Source organism: Haemaphysalis longicornis, unplaced genomic scaffold (genome assembly GCF_048455015.1).
Source record: "Haemaphysalis longicornis isolate Haplotype H1 unplaced genomic scaffold, Haemaphysalis longicornis Haplotype H1 scaffold_4, whole genome shotgun sequence".
NCBI lineage: Eukaryota > Metazoa > Arthropoda > Arachnida > Ixodida > Ixodidae > Haemaphysalis > Haemaphysalis longicornis.
The window spans coordinates 140484227-140499370 of NW_027526361.1; positions in this window are offsets into that span (position 1 = coordinate 140484227).

Below are 15144 nucleotides of genomic sequence, written 5' to 3' on the forward strand. Positions count from 1 at the left end.
TGAATGCAGACGGTTGAGAGTTATTCGCCGTGTATAACAAACCGATAAATTGCTAAGATCAGTTGTCATGAGGAAGGTAGCGGGCCTATTTTATGCACAGATGTGACTTAAGATGACTGCGAGTACAATGGGAGGAAAGGGAAGACAACGACGTACAGCGCGGTATATGGTATTCTTCACATTCGTCCAGTGCCACGCGCTGTTGACGTATCAATAGTCACAACTCAAGAGGTGATGCTTACAGTGGCGCAGCATTCTACATATCAGCTCGAATAGCATGCGCGCAGTGATTCCACTGTGTCCTTTAATGATTACCGACATTCTCTCCTCTATCCGTTTTTTTCCTCCCTTTGTTAGCATGGCTGAGATGTTTGACCTATCTCCCTCTTTAACGCTATCAGCGGAAACGTGCTATTCTAGTAGCCTAATAGCTACTCCTTTATTACCACGCTATAATTACCCGTTTAGGGTGAAGTATACTTTTCCAACAGACATTACTTAGTCGAACGCCACGGTTAGCCAGTTAGATTGATCGAGGTTTTGTGGTTCATGGGTTTTGGGCTCGAGTCGCATTCCGAAAAACACTGATTGGAATTCAGGCAGCACACTTTCCCAATTTTCTTGCCAACTGAATTAGGCGTTTTGTTTACAGAAACTTCGGTTAGAATTTTCTTATTTGTAGCATTTAGTGGCCTGTATTTTATATAAATTGGGAAGTGAAGAGTTTTCTGGTGCTTAGGCAGCGGGTTCGTAACTAATGCCTTTGAAATGGCATTTCAGCCTTAGTGTGTCCCTACACAAAGAAACGTACTATCGAAATCCCAGGTCTCTGCGTCGGGCAGTTTAGTGGTCACGTTAATGAATAAATACGTGAGTCTGTCGGTCAGTCGCACGTTCAGTCGTACAGATTTCTTTAAAGGTATGAAGTGGGCAAGACAAGAAGAAACAAGTACAAACTAGATATCTTCGCGTATCTTCCAAGAATAACGGGAAGTTTAGGCTGTATAGATTGCCAAATAAAATATTCCTCTAATGCACATGCCTGTTGAAACAGCTCGTGGAAGAGAAAAAGTGCCCGTAGGACGTGTCGGTCAACCTTCGTATTTGGAAAAGCGATGTTCAAAACGAAGACTAGGCAAGAACCCAGGACAAAGTGCTGCGCCCAGTTTTCTTGCGCACTCTTCATTTTCATAGCGCTTTTTCAGTCGTGAACAGCAAAACTACCACCTTTAAAAATGAGGTTCATGCCATAAAGATACCGTAGTGCTGCGGTAAAGCCACTCCGTTTGTCAAGTTACGGAATTCAACTTAATTTCGCTACGGAAAGAAGTGCTTAGATGTTTGCAGCGTCAGTGGATGGCTTGCTAGACATGGCCTTGCGGTCGCTAGGGAAAGTTGGCGTTGTTCCCGATTGTTATGCCGAGGGTAGAGAAGGTGGAGTGGGCACTGGGAATAGCAGAGAGCCTGGCTGAAACACGAACGAGTAGGGTTATTAAGAGGTAGCAGTGGAATAATGGTCCTTAGGAGGGGCATTACGTGGGTGCGGTGGTGAAGTTCAAATCTCTCGAGGAGTGCGCACATCAGTGCACACTCTTGCAGCGCGAGAAAGCCTGAGCTTTCCAGGCTTTGTGATTAGCCTGAAAGGCGCAGCAAACTTTTTAGGTAGTGCGCCGCTATTATCGGTTTAAAATCCGCATCGTTTGTGACGTTGCCCTTTGGACACTGAAAGCGAGAATAATTTCGGATCACTTTTGTTAAAGTTGTCGATTACGAGATCTTTTTGTTTGAATAGAAGGCCTTGTATAGATATGTGTAAAGTCAAGCGAAAAGTAGTTGGAGGTGTTACTAATTGTATAGTAACAGTGCAATAAATGCTCTAAAAACTTGCTCAAGAACTAAATACGAGAAAAATGCTCGATGTTATCTATAAATGGCTTTGAATACGATCCGAAGTCTGGAGGGTACGTGCATCGGTTTCCCCTCGATGGTGCCGTTGCCGGTCTGTATGGCGGGGCCTCCGGGTTATTAGTTTTTGTGTTATATGTATATCATGTACACACAAGCGCAGTCCGACCTGGAGGTCTATGTAATTCACCGGAGTTCCACTATCAATATAGCTGAAAGCTTGAGCTACGAGTGTCTGCCCTCGGTTTTGTTCTATTCCTTCTTGCGAAACTTCACTGAAGACTGCTGCTTGCGTATAAAAGAGAAAATGTCGAAAGCAAACAACACTGGGGGGTAATTTAAGTGTCTACATTACCTGAAACGTACGTATAATCTTTCCAGCTACTTTATTATTGTATGTTTATTGCTGCTGAAATCGGACCTTTTTGCCGAGTGGCCTTAACACAAATCTGAATTCCCTGGAAAATTTTAAGCTATCATGTATAGTCTTATGATTAATTGTTGACGGGTCGACCATACTCCTTTGCTTGGAAAACAAGAAAATCAATAGAAAACGTTTTCAGTAAACTAAAGAGGAAGTGAAGCGGGGCTGTCATTTTATTTGTTAATATTGGTGGGTTTATCTGCAGACGTTGTTATAGGCAACATGAGAAAACAGCAGTTCCTCAATAGAGTTGGAATGGGAGGGGAGGTTGTTGGGAATACAAACTCCACAGCAGCCCTCACATCACATTGGTTCAGCGTTCCTGTTCAGTTACACAAAGCAGAAATACATGACCAGAGAAGCCAAAACAACCTTGAGAATAAACGTCCCCGTTTTTGAGTAATCACTGTTTATTGATGTTTTGTCGCACATATCCATGAACGTACGCACACATACCCGCACGTAATCAGGCACGCAGGTACACCCCCCCCCCCCGCATCCCCGCCACACTCATAAACCGTTGCTCTGTTGTGACAAAATAGATGCGGTGCGTAATTGCGTGCAGCCGATATTTTTATGTTACCATTTTCGAACACATAACCGTTCGCAAGGCAATACCTCTAACGAAAAAGCAGAGCTAAACACAGGGCCAAACTGATTTTTTCATATGGCCGCATGAACTGAGGCCTCTACCGTTGTAGTTTCAATTTACTAATTGCGCGAAGTCACATGAAAAAACCTTGCCAAAGTCAAAAGAAAATAGCTCTCGCAGTTTCGAAGGTTGCGAACATAGGATACATGGGATTTTACTGGCGAGTTACAGAAAATTCGAACTTTGTTTACGTTAATTTCAACTCGATTTTATCTAACACTAAAAAGTTCATTTCAGAAACATGCACAATTGTACTGGCATGCTGGAACTTTAGAGGTTGTGAATGGAACTACAAAGTTTTGAAATAGAAAGATTTTCGCAAGGCTCTTTGACATGTTGTGTCTAAGGACTTTGGAATATTACAACTTGATGCAGCTGACATTTTTGCTTAGAGGAGCTTTAGTAGAGCATTTTTGCTGGGTCAGTGAAAGGCAGACGAAGATTCCTATTTGAAGCTCACTAAAACACGTTTTTGACCACTGGTGCCTTTGTTTTAAGGTGGCGAGAGATATGTTATCACTATGACACGAAGTTGTGGTGAGACTGTTGGTATAGTTTCCTTCAAGCTACGTTCCTATAAAAAAACAATTTTCGCTCGAGACAGTTACCGTAAGAGAGCCCCGAAACACTATCTTAGGGCTATCATTGCTTTCTAGGAAACCGCTATATCTTTGTTGATAAAATCTCGAACACATTACAGACTATGTTAAAACACCCTTGACTTTTTTGAAGCAAATGTTGAACGCCTATAATAAACGCGTACTTTGGCCACAACAAACGTGGAATAAACAAAATTTTATCCTAATTCATTCGTGTGAAAGAAGCCTCTCAAATTTTATCTAAATTGGCATTTTGTCATCTCACATTACTGAACTTTAGCAAATGTGATGCTGAAACTGCAGGTTAGGTAAAAAGCAATAGCCGTGTCCTTCCATAAAAAATGTGCCTTTACACCTGCGTGTGTATTCACTTACAAGGGCAGTGCTAACGCTTGTGACCGCTATGGCAAAATTGTGATTATTTTTCTTGTTGTTCAGGATATGATAAAAATAATATCGTTTGCTAGTACCACAATCAATTACTTATTTTTGGTACTGGCTACAACCTCATATACTATTGGTAACAAAATATAGCTGTTGAGAACAAAAAGGTGCTCGGCAAATACAAATTCCGAAAGGTTCGCCCGCACGCGAACGCTATTCGGAAGGGTCACTTGGGATTATTTATAAGGCTATGATGTTTGTAAGGTTATCAAGCATCAGCGATAACTTATGTAATACATAAACGAGATAATCGGACATAAACGTCGCTTCATTTCAATTATTTGCTTTAAGAGCCCACGTTCAGGAGGCACTAAGAAGGGAGTTGGCTAGAAAATAGAGTAAAAAGAACAAGTTTTCTCATGCGAAAGAGAACTGTGACGTTCACTTCGAAGGGTGGTCACTTGATAGCTGCAACGTTGGAAGAAAAGTCATTGTATTCTTCTTCTGAGCGAAGAAAACACAAGAGAGCAAACGGGGCAGTACGAATATGTGATTTCTTCCCATGGGAAACAAATAACCCAAAACTTATGGCGGATTGTTGGGACATAATTTGCTTTAATATTTGTGTGGGGTAAGGCTACATGGGAGATCTTTTGGCAATGTATGCCACCGATAAGAGCTATACATTGAATATTTCTTGTATATGTCTGTTAAAATCATTCGAAAATTTGTCGAGCGTCCATTAAAGTTATACTATTTCCGTTCTTCCGCAATACTCGACTATCAACAGCATTCTACCAAACATTTCATTTTAGCGAGCTGTCGATAGAACTATCGACAGTTTCTTATATAGCAATAGTTGGTGTCCGAGTCTACTACATCTAGCTTTATACATTTAGGCTCCGCCGCTAGAGCTGGGGTATGAGGTCCGCCACAGGGAAACCACCTGTGGCATTCAACGAGGGTGGAAATCTCGACACCTGGCTTTTTCATTTTTACCTCCGTCCCAAAAGTGGGCCGGGGCCGGTGACGAATGTGCGTACCCGTGTTCAACAGCCCAACGCCATATCCGAGGGGTCAGCGAGGTGGGCAGAATTTGTTTTTCACCTGCCTGCGCGCTAATAACGGTATGTCAGAGGGAATCGGGCGCGCTGCCTCTTGAATATGATCTTAAACTTTGCCAAACTTTGCCTCCTTTAGCCAAACACTACTACAGAGGCGCAAAACAATACCGGAAAGCCACTTTTTACAGAACTACCACGCTTAGCGCTTGCAGACGACGTCGTAGGAGAATCATAAGGGAAGCGAATGAAGGCAGGCCGGCTGCAATTATTTTATGCATTCACACAGATGTTTCTTTCCAGACCTGCAAGGTATGAGACAGAAGTGCTTTCGTCAATCAAGCGTTCTCCTTGCAAATAAAAACATACCTCCAATACGATATGGCACATTGGCTTCTTTCACAGCGCGGTGTACCACCCGCTGCGACACGAAGAGGATATGCTCAGGCTCCAGCCGCACCAGCCTTTTTGGTTCCATCTGTCTTCCGTATCTTTATTGCTGCACCTGGGTCTCACCGCCCCAAAGGCTACTACTGCGGGGTCACATTTCTCCGTTGTACAGGAGAAGCCGGGAGATGAACGGCGAGCTTACGTCCCCAAACGATGCCGTGACTCCAGCCTCCCGTACGAACGTCATCGTCAGAATTCCATGTTTTCTACTTCTCTTTTCCACTCCTGCACCCTATTCCGGTTTCTTCTAACACACCCTAGAACCAATGAAGTCATTCTCTGTGACCTTTGTATGGTTCATCTTCTAATGTACATCTCTCCAATCTTCTCTTGCGCTCTTCCTCGGAAAATAAAAAGGCGCTGCTTTTGCAGACAAAACAACGGTCTTATGAGATTTTATATTTCCTGTTTTTTTTTTCACGGAGTTAACATCCGAGAAGGCCTTACCTTAAAGGAAGTGGCTTAAAGTAAGTCTGGTGCGAGCACAATAGATATATAATGATGAATTTCAGAGCCGGAGGTTTCGATATATCGACGTTGTTGTATAGACGAGTACGTGAGGCGAATAAAATCCGAAATTTTATTGTATTTATGTGTTCGACGCAAGAGCACGTTCAACTTGCTGATACCGCTAAATCCTTTTAGACAGATGTGCACCCAACCGCGTGCCTACACTGACGTCATCTATTTATAAAGGCGTAAATCGTGGAACCTAAATTGCAAACAAATGCGCTCCGTGCAAAAAAAGTGTGTGCAGTGAACTCCAAAGAGGAAAATCCTACTTGCACGCCAGTAAGGAACCGGTACAGATTTTTACACAACGCATGCGCCCTTTCGGGGACAGTGTTTTTCAATATAGACATCCTAAGCACTAAGCCAATTTGTGGTACGCTGACGAGCAACGACGGTTCTCTCAATTTGGCCTTCCACGTCGGCAGTTGCGTTGTACGAGGCCATGCCACAGCCTCGCCTTAGGGCTTTTCTAACATTACATCTCGCCAGCCGCAGCCCGCGTATTTAGTTTCTTGTTTTTTCTCCGCACGGTAGACTCAAGGAGGCAATATCCTTTGAGGTAGTGATTGAGTTCTGTAGCTGTTCTTCGTGTCCTACGTTGCGGAAGGCAGCGTCATTCGCCCATCGTTCTACGAAGAACTACGAAATTGCAATGCTTGCAGCGACATTGCTTTGGATCGAACCGAGTTATTTTGGTTTATTTCTTCGGTATTACTGACGTTGAAAACATTGGCATTCGGAATCCGCAGCCCTTCACATGTTCCGTCGATCGAACACTGTTTCGTGAAAAAAAAAAGGCCGAGTTGAAGCTTAAAAGCAAACAGAAGCCAGGCGCCGGCACCGCGCCTGAGTGCGGGAAATTAAAGGCGGTGCGCTTTTGTCTCTGAGGCTGTGTGTAGCAGAAGGCACTCCTTCAGCACAGCCTCTTTGGCACAGCTGTACGACGCAAAGCTAGGCTGGTTTTTAACATGCGGTTTTCTTTGTCTTTGTTTGGTTTATTATTGAATGGGTTTTTTTTGCGCATTGATGGCAATAAAAATGTGATGTATCTGTCGCTAGATCGAGAAAGTTATTCGAGCGTGCGTGCGTGCGCTGATACGCACATGACGTACGTGTTGCATGACTGCAGGGTAGCGGTAACTGCTGGCTCGGCTTGTGTTTGGCATGCTCGGTAAGGAGAGCAAAGACTTAGCTCGCGGTTGTTCTATTTACGCTGCGGATTATATTCTACGGCAGCATATGATGGTGAAGAAGATTCTGCCTTTTTGCAAAGTTATCCCTTTACTCGGCAGCGCCGTGCTCCGAAATTAGGCTCCCTGTTTATTCGTGCATTTGCGAATACCGCATGCTCATGCTTTCTTTGGTCTTTGTACAAGATTCCCAGTGTGATACATATATGAGCAAAAGTTGTTTTTATAGAAAACCGTGATGCACTTTGAAATTGGTGGGAAATAAAACTTACATAAGAGTGTATAACTTTTTTAGATGCTCACGAAGATGCGCCGTTACAAAAAAAAAAGGATCAGGAATCGCTAAAAATTTACGAACTACAAAAAATTTTCATTTTTTTTGACATTGTAATAAAGGTTCCTTAATATGAAATACCCGCGCCATCATTTTATACCTTGTTCACTAGTTACACCACAGCATCTCCTAGTTCCGGGTTTTCTACGGAAGGTTTAAACTACAGCAAAAATTAGGAACATGAACATTGCCTATTCAATGAACTAAAATAACAGGGCATTCATATTTGTTCACTTGTTATTCTCGCGGAGTAATCCTGCCATCCAGAATAAAAATAAAAGTAAGGGTAGTGCATCGGCATCAGGGGAGCTGGCTTCCCAGAACAAGACAAGGCTCTCTACCTGAAAATTTTAACGTGGATAAGGAGCTCAACGGTTGGTGTTTTCAGTCTGAAACGATTCCGTTTGTTCCTAAGTAAGATGTTAACAATATTTACTGCTTATTGCTGTTTTCGATTCGTGGGTCTAGAATATCGTTCAATTGTATTTATTATCTCTAATTCCGCCCATCCGCATTTCCTGTTTCACTGTCGACGGTCCCTTGTGCTGTTTGAATAGAAAAAAACAGACGCCATTGTAGTAGGACAATTAATTATGGATCATGCAATACTATGAACGTGTCGGTGCGAAGTGCCAAGCGCTGCCTCTTGAATAATCAACAACGTGCATGCGAGCCCTTTGCTTGGGTGTCAGGCTCTTGTTTCTAAGGGCTGTTCCTTATGCCCTTTTTTTGTTTCTGCGACGCATGCCTTCCGGCAAACCGGTAGCAGCACTTTGACATCAGGGGTTGGAAAAAAACTATTCATTTTTGCCTCTTTTCAAAGTCGCTGGGGTCTTTGCACTGACCGGTACGTGGTGTACACAATGACATGTGGAAAAGCGTGATGCCCGAGTAGGGCCATTTAATTGAATACAACGAAGTGATTATTGCGTAACCTCAATGTTTTAGTGAGAAATTTGTGTACCATTCTTTTATTTCAAAATATCCACGGAGGGAATGAGGCCTACTTCTTAAAGGGTTCAGTACTTTCTTGATATCTTAAGGAAGACCGGGCTACAGAAAAGCCGGTTGTTTCATGCAATTTATTCTAGCATATGCAGATCTCACACACCTTTTCGCTACAATCCCACTAACGTAGAAGATAAGCTTTTATGGCTATTCTTTGAGGAGCGCCGTAGTCGAAGGTTTAGGCATAATACAGTACCTCGGACTATTTATTGTGTGCACACGTTTCTTGCGCACATGTTTCTTTCCGCCCGCGTGATCAACAATCAACTCCTCCACCTGAGATCAAACTTGAAGCAGACATCTTGAAGCCCGATTGCATAACGGCTAAGTCAGCGCGGAAATGAGCATAAAGCGTTGCAGTCCGAAGCAAAAAATTGCTGATGAGTACGATACTCAGTAGTGCAAAATTTCTGTGCAGCGCGGACGGCAGTCTTCTCGGTCAAGATGCATAGCTGTTAATCGCGTCATCAGCGAGCGCACGGAAGCGCGCGCTTCTCTGCTGTTATCTCGCAGCGCGTCAGCGCCGCCGAGCATGTTGTTGTATATCCTGTTTGAACCTCCCGCGCAAATGTCACGTATTTAGGATCATCAACGTAACAAGGAGGACGACGAAGGAACCGAAGGACCGATTTACGTGCAGCACGTAGAGCCTGCCGAACTTCTGTGCTTTTTGAATACTTTCAACCGCAGGATGCTTGCTTTCATAAATGCCTGGTTTCCCGTTTCCTTTTTTTGGGCGGCACTTGACAGGCCAGTTTTCACACTCGTGTCTGGGGCGGCCTCTACATACTGCCCTCCCTTCACACTTTCGGAAGAGCGTCTCGCGCTGACTCGGCATACCGCCCTCCCCCTCTTTCGCCGCTTTCCTTCTCCGCTTTTTTTCTGTCTTGGGTGTTCTCTTCGTTCACTCGGTAAGAAGGCCTCCCCCTTCCATTTTCTGAGGAGCACCGCGCGCCAGCTCGGAATACCGCCAGCTTCTTCACACTTTCGCCGTCACACTGGTCCATCCGTTTTCTTTCTGTCTTCGGTGTTCCCTTCCTTCGACCGGTAACGAGACCAACGGTGCCGTCATACTATAGAGCGTACGCCAAAGCGCTCCACACTAAAACAGTTCTATCACATGATTACATGTTCATTTTCTTTCACATGAACAGCATCACGAGATCGACCTCCAAGTACCATCGAACAAAAAAGCACTGCAATGCAAAGTAACTGGATATATTAATCCGGATGTTTATGCAAAACACAGGTAATTGAGACTACAGGAACACAACAAATTGTTTAGTGGATGCCATTTTCGATCATTCAATGCCAGGGCAAAAGTGCGTGCACATCCACAACCAAGATTAAAAAAAAAGAGCTTCCGTATACCCCAACTCATTCTTCGAGCACATATCGCCCACTTAAGCCATCGACCGCTCTCTTCCATGCTTAAGTGCGTCGCGCCGGTATTTATCATCCGGGATTTTGCTTACTCTGTCGATCGCTCAAGTTCGAGACCTATGAGTAAGCTTGCCTGCTTGGTGGCTTCGTTAGTGTAGTGCTCTGTTAAAAATTTCTTCGCATTATGCTTGCTTGGTTTTTATTGCGGATTGTTATTGGACAGGGAAACACTATCTGTTAACGGAAGCTGGACCAGCAGTATTTTGGAATTTTCGAATTTTTCACTGCTGTTCCAGGTTGGTTAGGTAAGCGATCGCGATGCTAGCGCTTGAATATCTGACTAAATGCTGCAAATTTTGACGGCTGGCTGACAAAACCCCTCAATACGAAATCCAATATCACGTAAAAACGTTTAAAAACATCTGATACGTGCTCCAGAAAGTTATTAGCGGTGACCAAACAGACATTGTTTAGTTCAAATTATCTTGAGTACTGGAGGATTATTCTATCTAAATGCCCTCCAAATGTGCGTGGGTGTAGAAGTGACAACCATCACTCATTTTTTTTACATTTTTTTATTTTCATCAGTCTTGATTGTATCATTTACTACAGCTCAGTTTTAATGCCAACTTGCAACATGCACTAGCTTCGTTCCGGCCAGGCCATCCCCATCACCACGATATCGTCTGCACTGCTAGAGCCCCCCCCCCCCCCCTCCCAATCCCTCCCCCCGCGTTTATTACAAAACCCCAGAGACAGACATCCTTCGCTATCGGCTGTGTAAGGTGGCATTCACAGCGAAACACTCCACCTGAGAAAGAAAAACCATTTTAAGAAATATCGACACCAGATAAAAAAGGAAATTAGGAGCACCAGGAAAAACTTTTGCGATAACTTTGTTGCGGCGCACAGGCAATATCCAAGAGCGCTGGTGCTGGGGTTGAGCCACCACCGATGAGTGCTGGCCACGTGGCGCTTGTGCAGGGCGAGCCACGAGCGGCAAATAAACGGACCCCAATAGACCCTATGCAAAATGCGCCCCGCCATCTCACGTCGACTCCGGTAACTAGGTCCGCCATTTTGGTGCGGTCGTTTGAAACCGAAACCAAACATAGAAGGCGGGCATTGACCGCTCTTGGTGATGGACTACAATGCCGGAGCACTACTTCATGCCGCAGTGCAGGCAATGCGGAAATACCGGTCCAAATGGAGAAAAGGTACGTGAAGTTCCACGCTTTTGAACGAACTTTCTGACGCGAACTATGCCGGCGCGAGCAACCTTTGTGACACGCTGGGCACGGTGCGCTGGGAGCGAATATTTGTCGTTGGTTCGCTAGCGCGGGATTCCGTAGTCGCTGTCCAGATGAAAAATACAGCTGCGTTGGAGTTCTGTGGCCCAGCCTTGTATTCTAAATGAAGCCTGAGCGTGCGCCACCTATTCATGCGACTCACAGCGGCGCTCGACCGGGAAAACAGTACCACACGTTGCCAAAATTAGGCTGTTTCTTTACTCGTCCCTGTGGCTCTGCGCCCGCTTCATTTCATTGTTAAATGGTACCGCTTAGCCCCTACACGAGCCTTTATCTTACCTAGGGCTGTAAACAAACTTTTCTTGCCGCACTACGCCGTCACGGCGCGGTTGAAAATTTCCTCTGTGGCGGGCGCGCACGGGAGTGTGTTGTTGGTTTCTTTTACGTTGCATTTAGCCGCGTGTCGTTGCAGAAGTGGCGTACGCTGTTTTATGATGATCTAACTATGGAAAATTCGAGCTTTTGCACTTGGTTCCCGATTTTCCGGGCTGAAAGGTTTGTTGTTACATCAAGTTAATTTGGTGCCCATTGTCATTTCAGCCACGATGTATTTACTGTCGAATATTCTGCGACTAAAATACACACTCACTCCTCTAGTTTGTCACATGCTGCATGCATGCCTCCGACGTAATGATAGTGGCCATGGATGTAGGTAGCTGAGACAATTTTCAAATTTATTCAAAGAAAAAAAAGAAAAGAAAACGGCCAGAGTTGGATCAGGCCGCCGCGCATCAGCTTGAGTGCTTTTCCATTTTTTGTATCCACAGTGAGTATCCCAGTAAATTAAACTACTTCGGTGATTTATAGCGCGTGCAGTATAGCAAACTTTGGATATAAATGGAGCAAAGGGAAGCATTCGCGCACCCCTGCATGCCGCGGTCTAGTAAACACGACGTTGCCCAGCCTCTGCGTGCTCGCTAGATGACCACGGCGAAATGTGGCATGAATGCTTGATGGTAGTTCATAGGTGACCCTTCAGGTGCCATGCCAGTCCTTGTTTCTGTCACTGTGGGGGGTGAGGCCAGCACAACTGTGGCAAAAAACCCATTCCCAAGGCTACCAAGTTTCCTCCCAAGCGCCTGCACGGCACTTTGTTGCTGCTCGCATTGCTCCTGTACTCGACGTGCATCAAACAGACGCATTGGCAAGGGAAGGGAGAGGCCATTTTCTCGCGGGCTTCTCCAGTCAATGCCTTGGACACTCGCTGGCTTGATGCTCTGCTGTCTCGGACGTCCCCACTGTTGTGGCAGCTCAGTGCACGCAAGCTCCGGTGGCGCCTCTTAAAACCTTCGGCTTGCAAGAGGGCGAGTAGGTGCACAGCAGCCAGCATGTGACTACATGCTCCACTGCAACCCGCTGGGCACTCGCACGCTGCCTCCACAATCACCCCACTGTCCGTCTCAAACGTGAGGCACACAACATAGGGCCGGCCACTTTTCTTTTGGGAGCGAAAGTAGCTGCTGAGCACATGGATGAGGCCCAACCTGCAAGAACAGAGAGAGTAACAGTAAATAGCACTCAGGGAAGAACAGCACTAGTCCGCTACAGTGTATGGTAAAGGGACAGAGCAGAAAGAAGTGGCAGCAAGGAACAGACTCAAAATGACCAGATTTTGTGTCTTGCTTAACACTGTTGCAAGGGAAATATTCTACACCTCAAACAGCAATTATGACAAAATTGTTTGTCAAGTTCGAGCGTGCAAGTATCTCTGCATGCTTTGTTGATGCATTTTCAAGAGAAGGAAGTTTAACATTTAAAAACCTCGCCGTGGGTAATGATACCAGTACCCGCATAATCGTGTTCGTCATAACTTAAGCAAGCAATAATATGATTATCTGGAACTCACTTCCAGAACCTTTCGATATAAACAGGTAAACATTCGGGCTATACCGATGACCCATCGAAGTAAAAAAAATCTTCTAGTTCAGTGAGTTCGAGCTAACAAGGTTTTACGGTATTATCTATTCGTGCACACCAAAAACATGCGCTTTAGAAACAAATACAACCACCCCACCGCCAAAAAAAGGAGAAGAAAGACACACAAACAGATTTTTGCGGCAGAACACGCGTAATAAATAATGAAAACACACAAAAAAGAAAATTCAAGGCGTATGTGCGCTTTTGTAGTTGACTTCGCCGCAAGGCGCGATTGCTTTGCGGCAAACGCGCCGGCGGACGACCGTCACGGTAAACGGCCGCAACCTTTCCGTAAACATCTTCGCCAAAAATCATCCCGTAAATCCGATGTACAGCATTTGAAAATACATAATTCACCCACTAGCGGTACGGTATGGCGATTGCCGCTTTCCTCTTTCAGGGTTACTGCAACAGGGTCGCCGCTACGCATTTGCATGGTAAACAACGGTGAAAAAAGTGCTATACAAATGCTCATACCAGTTAACTCGCGTCAGTTAAAAAACAAAGAAGGATTTACTTACTGCGAGTCGCACGTGTTTGTCCGCACCGATGAAGGCGAGCAATGCGCCTCGGTGGCTAGGCGGCATGCCCTGCTCCGCTGCCGCTCAGATGGGTCTTTGGCGCGGCACCCCGAGTGATTTGAGTCTTCAGACACAGTCGGCAGCGCAGACAAGTCCTTCGCCCACAATCCGCGGTCGGGAGCAGGAAAACGCCGTCCAGTTTGAGCCATACCGCGTTACCGTCACCTACTCTTCCACAGTAAATAATACGAGACTTTCCGATCGGCGCCCGTACCAACATGGCCGACGGTCTCGTTTACATCAGTGTTGCTAGATCACCATGCAATTTCGCATAAGGTCTATTAAGGTTCACGGGGCGAAGGCGTTCAGATTTCTACCCCCTCGTCTCTCCTCGGCTATTGTGACATCGGTGATTCGGACGTTGTAGCGCATGCCAGTAGCCCCAATGGGCCCTCCCCTGCAGTCGAGCGGTATTTGAGATCTATCGATCTATCGCTGAATTTGAATTTTGTTTCAATATTTGTCAGCTTAATTAGAGTTCTCAGAATTTTCTAGGCCACGGCTCCCGTGTCCGAAGCAGGCACGCGGATTCGGACACGGTTATCTTTTGCCCTCAAAGCAAGTAGACGGACGTAAAGAGAGTGTGCAACTCCTCCGATAAACTGCTTCACTCTTTCATTTGCACCTGGAGGCATTTTGGAAGCTATAGGTATCACCAGCACTGCGTGATTTGCTCGTCATAGCACATCCGCCTTCTGTTACAAGTCCGCTTTTGTAACAATTCTTCTAAAGAGGCAACTGGATGCTTGTATTGCTGAAGTTAAAAAGAAGCCAGCCAGTAGCAGCTTCCCCGTTCTAATTCGAGCTCTCGGAGAATGCCAATGCCGGGAAGGAGAGAAAAATCGTTTGAGCAAGTTTCAAATTTATCTGATCGCCATAGATCAGCAATTTTTCGCCGAGGTAGTTTCTGACCCCTTCGTAGAAATACTAGAGGTGCTTATTGAATACGCTATAAAATCGCTTAAGATTGAGAACAAAAGTTGAAAAATGTGTTGCAGGGTTTCTGTAAGCGCCTGCACAATTTTTACGAAGCAGTTGTGAAAGGTGTTTTGTTTTTGCACGCTGCCTAATTGCTGGTTCCCCCCAACATTTCACCACGACACACCCTTCCTGATGGCCAATCAAGTTGCTCTTCAAACAAAACTTGTCTGATGGCAATCTTCGAACATATGGAGACACCTAATTAGCATGTTCGTGCTGTACTTGTTCAACGTCAAACAACATATAAGGTTACGTACGGAATGCATTTAAATGTAGCGATAAACATATGGAAAGGTGCAGAGCTGGTTTTGATGCGGAAAGTTTGTTTGACTGCCCGTAGCAAGTAGGAATATATTACCACTCATTTATATACTTAAGAATTATACTTCCTGAGACAATATACTGCATCTGAACGCAGAGCACAAGATTCATGCTCCTCACAGGCCGCGTGA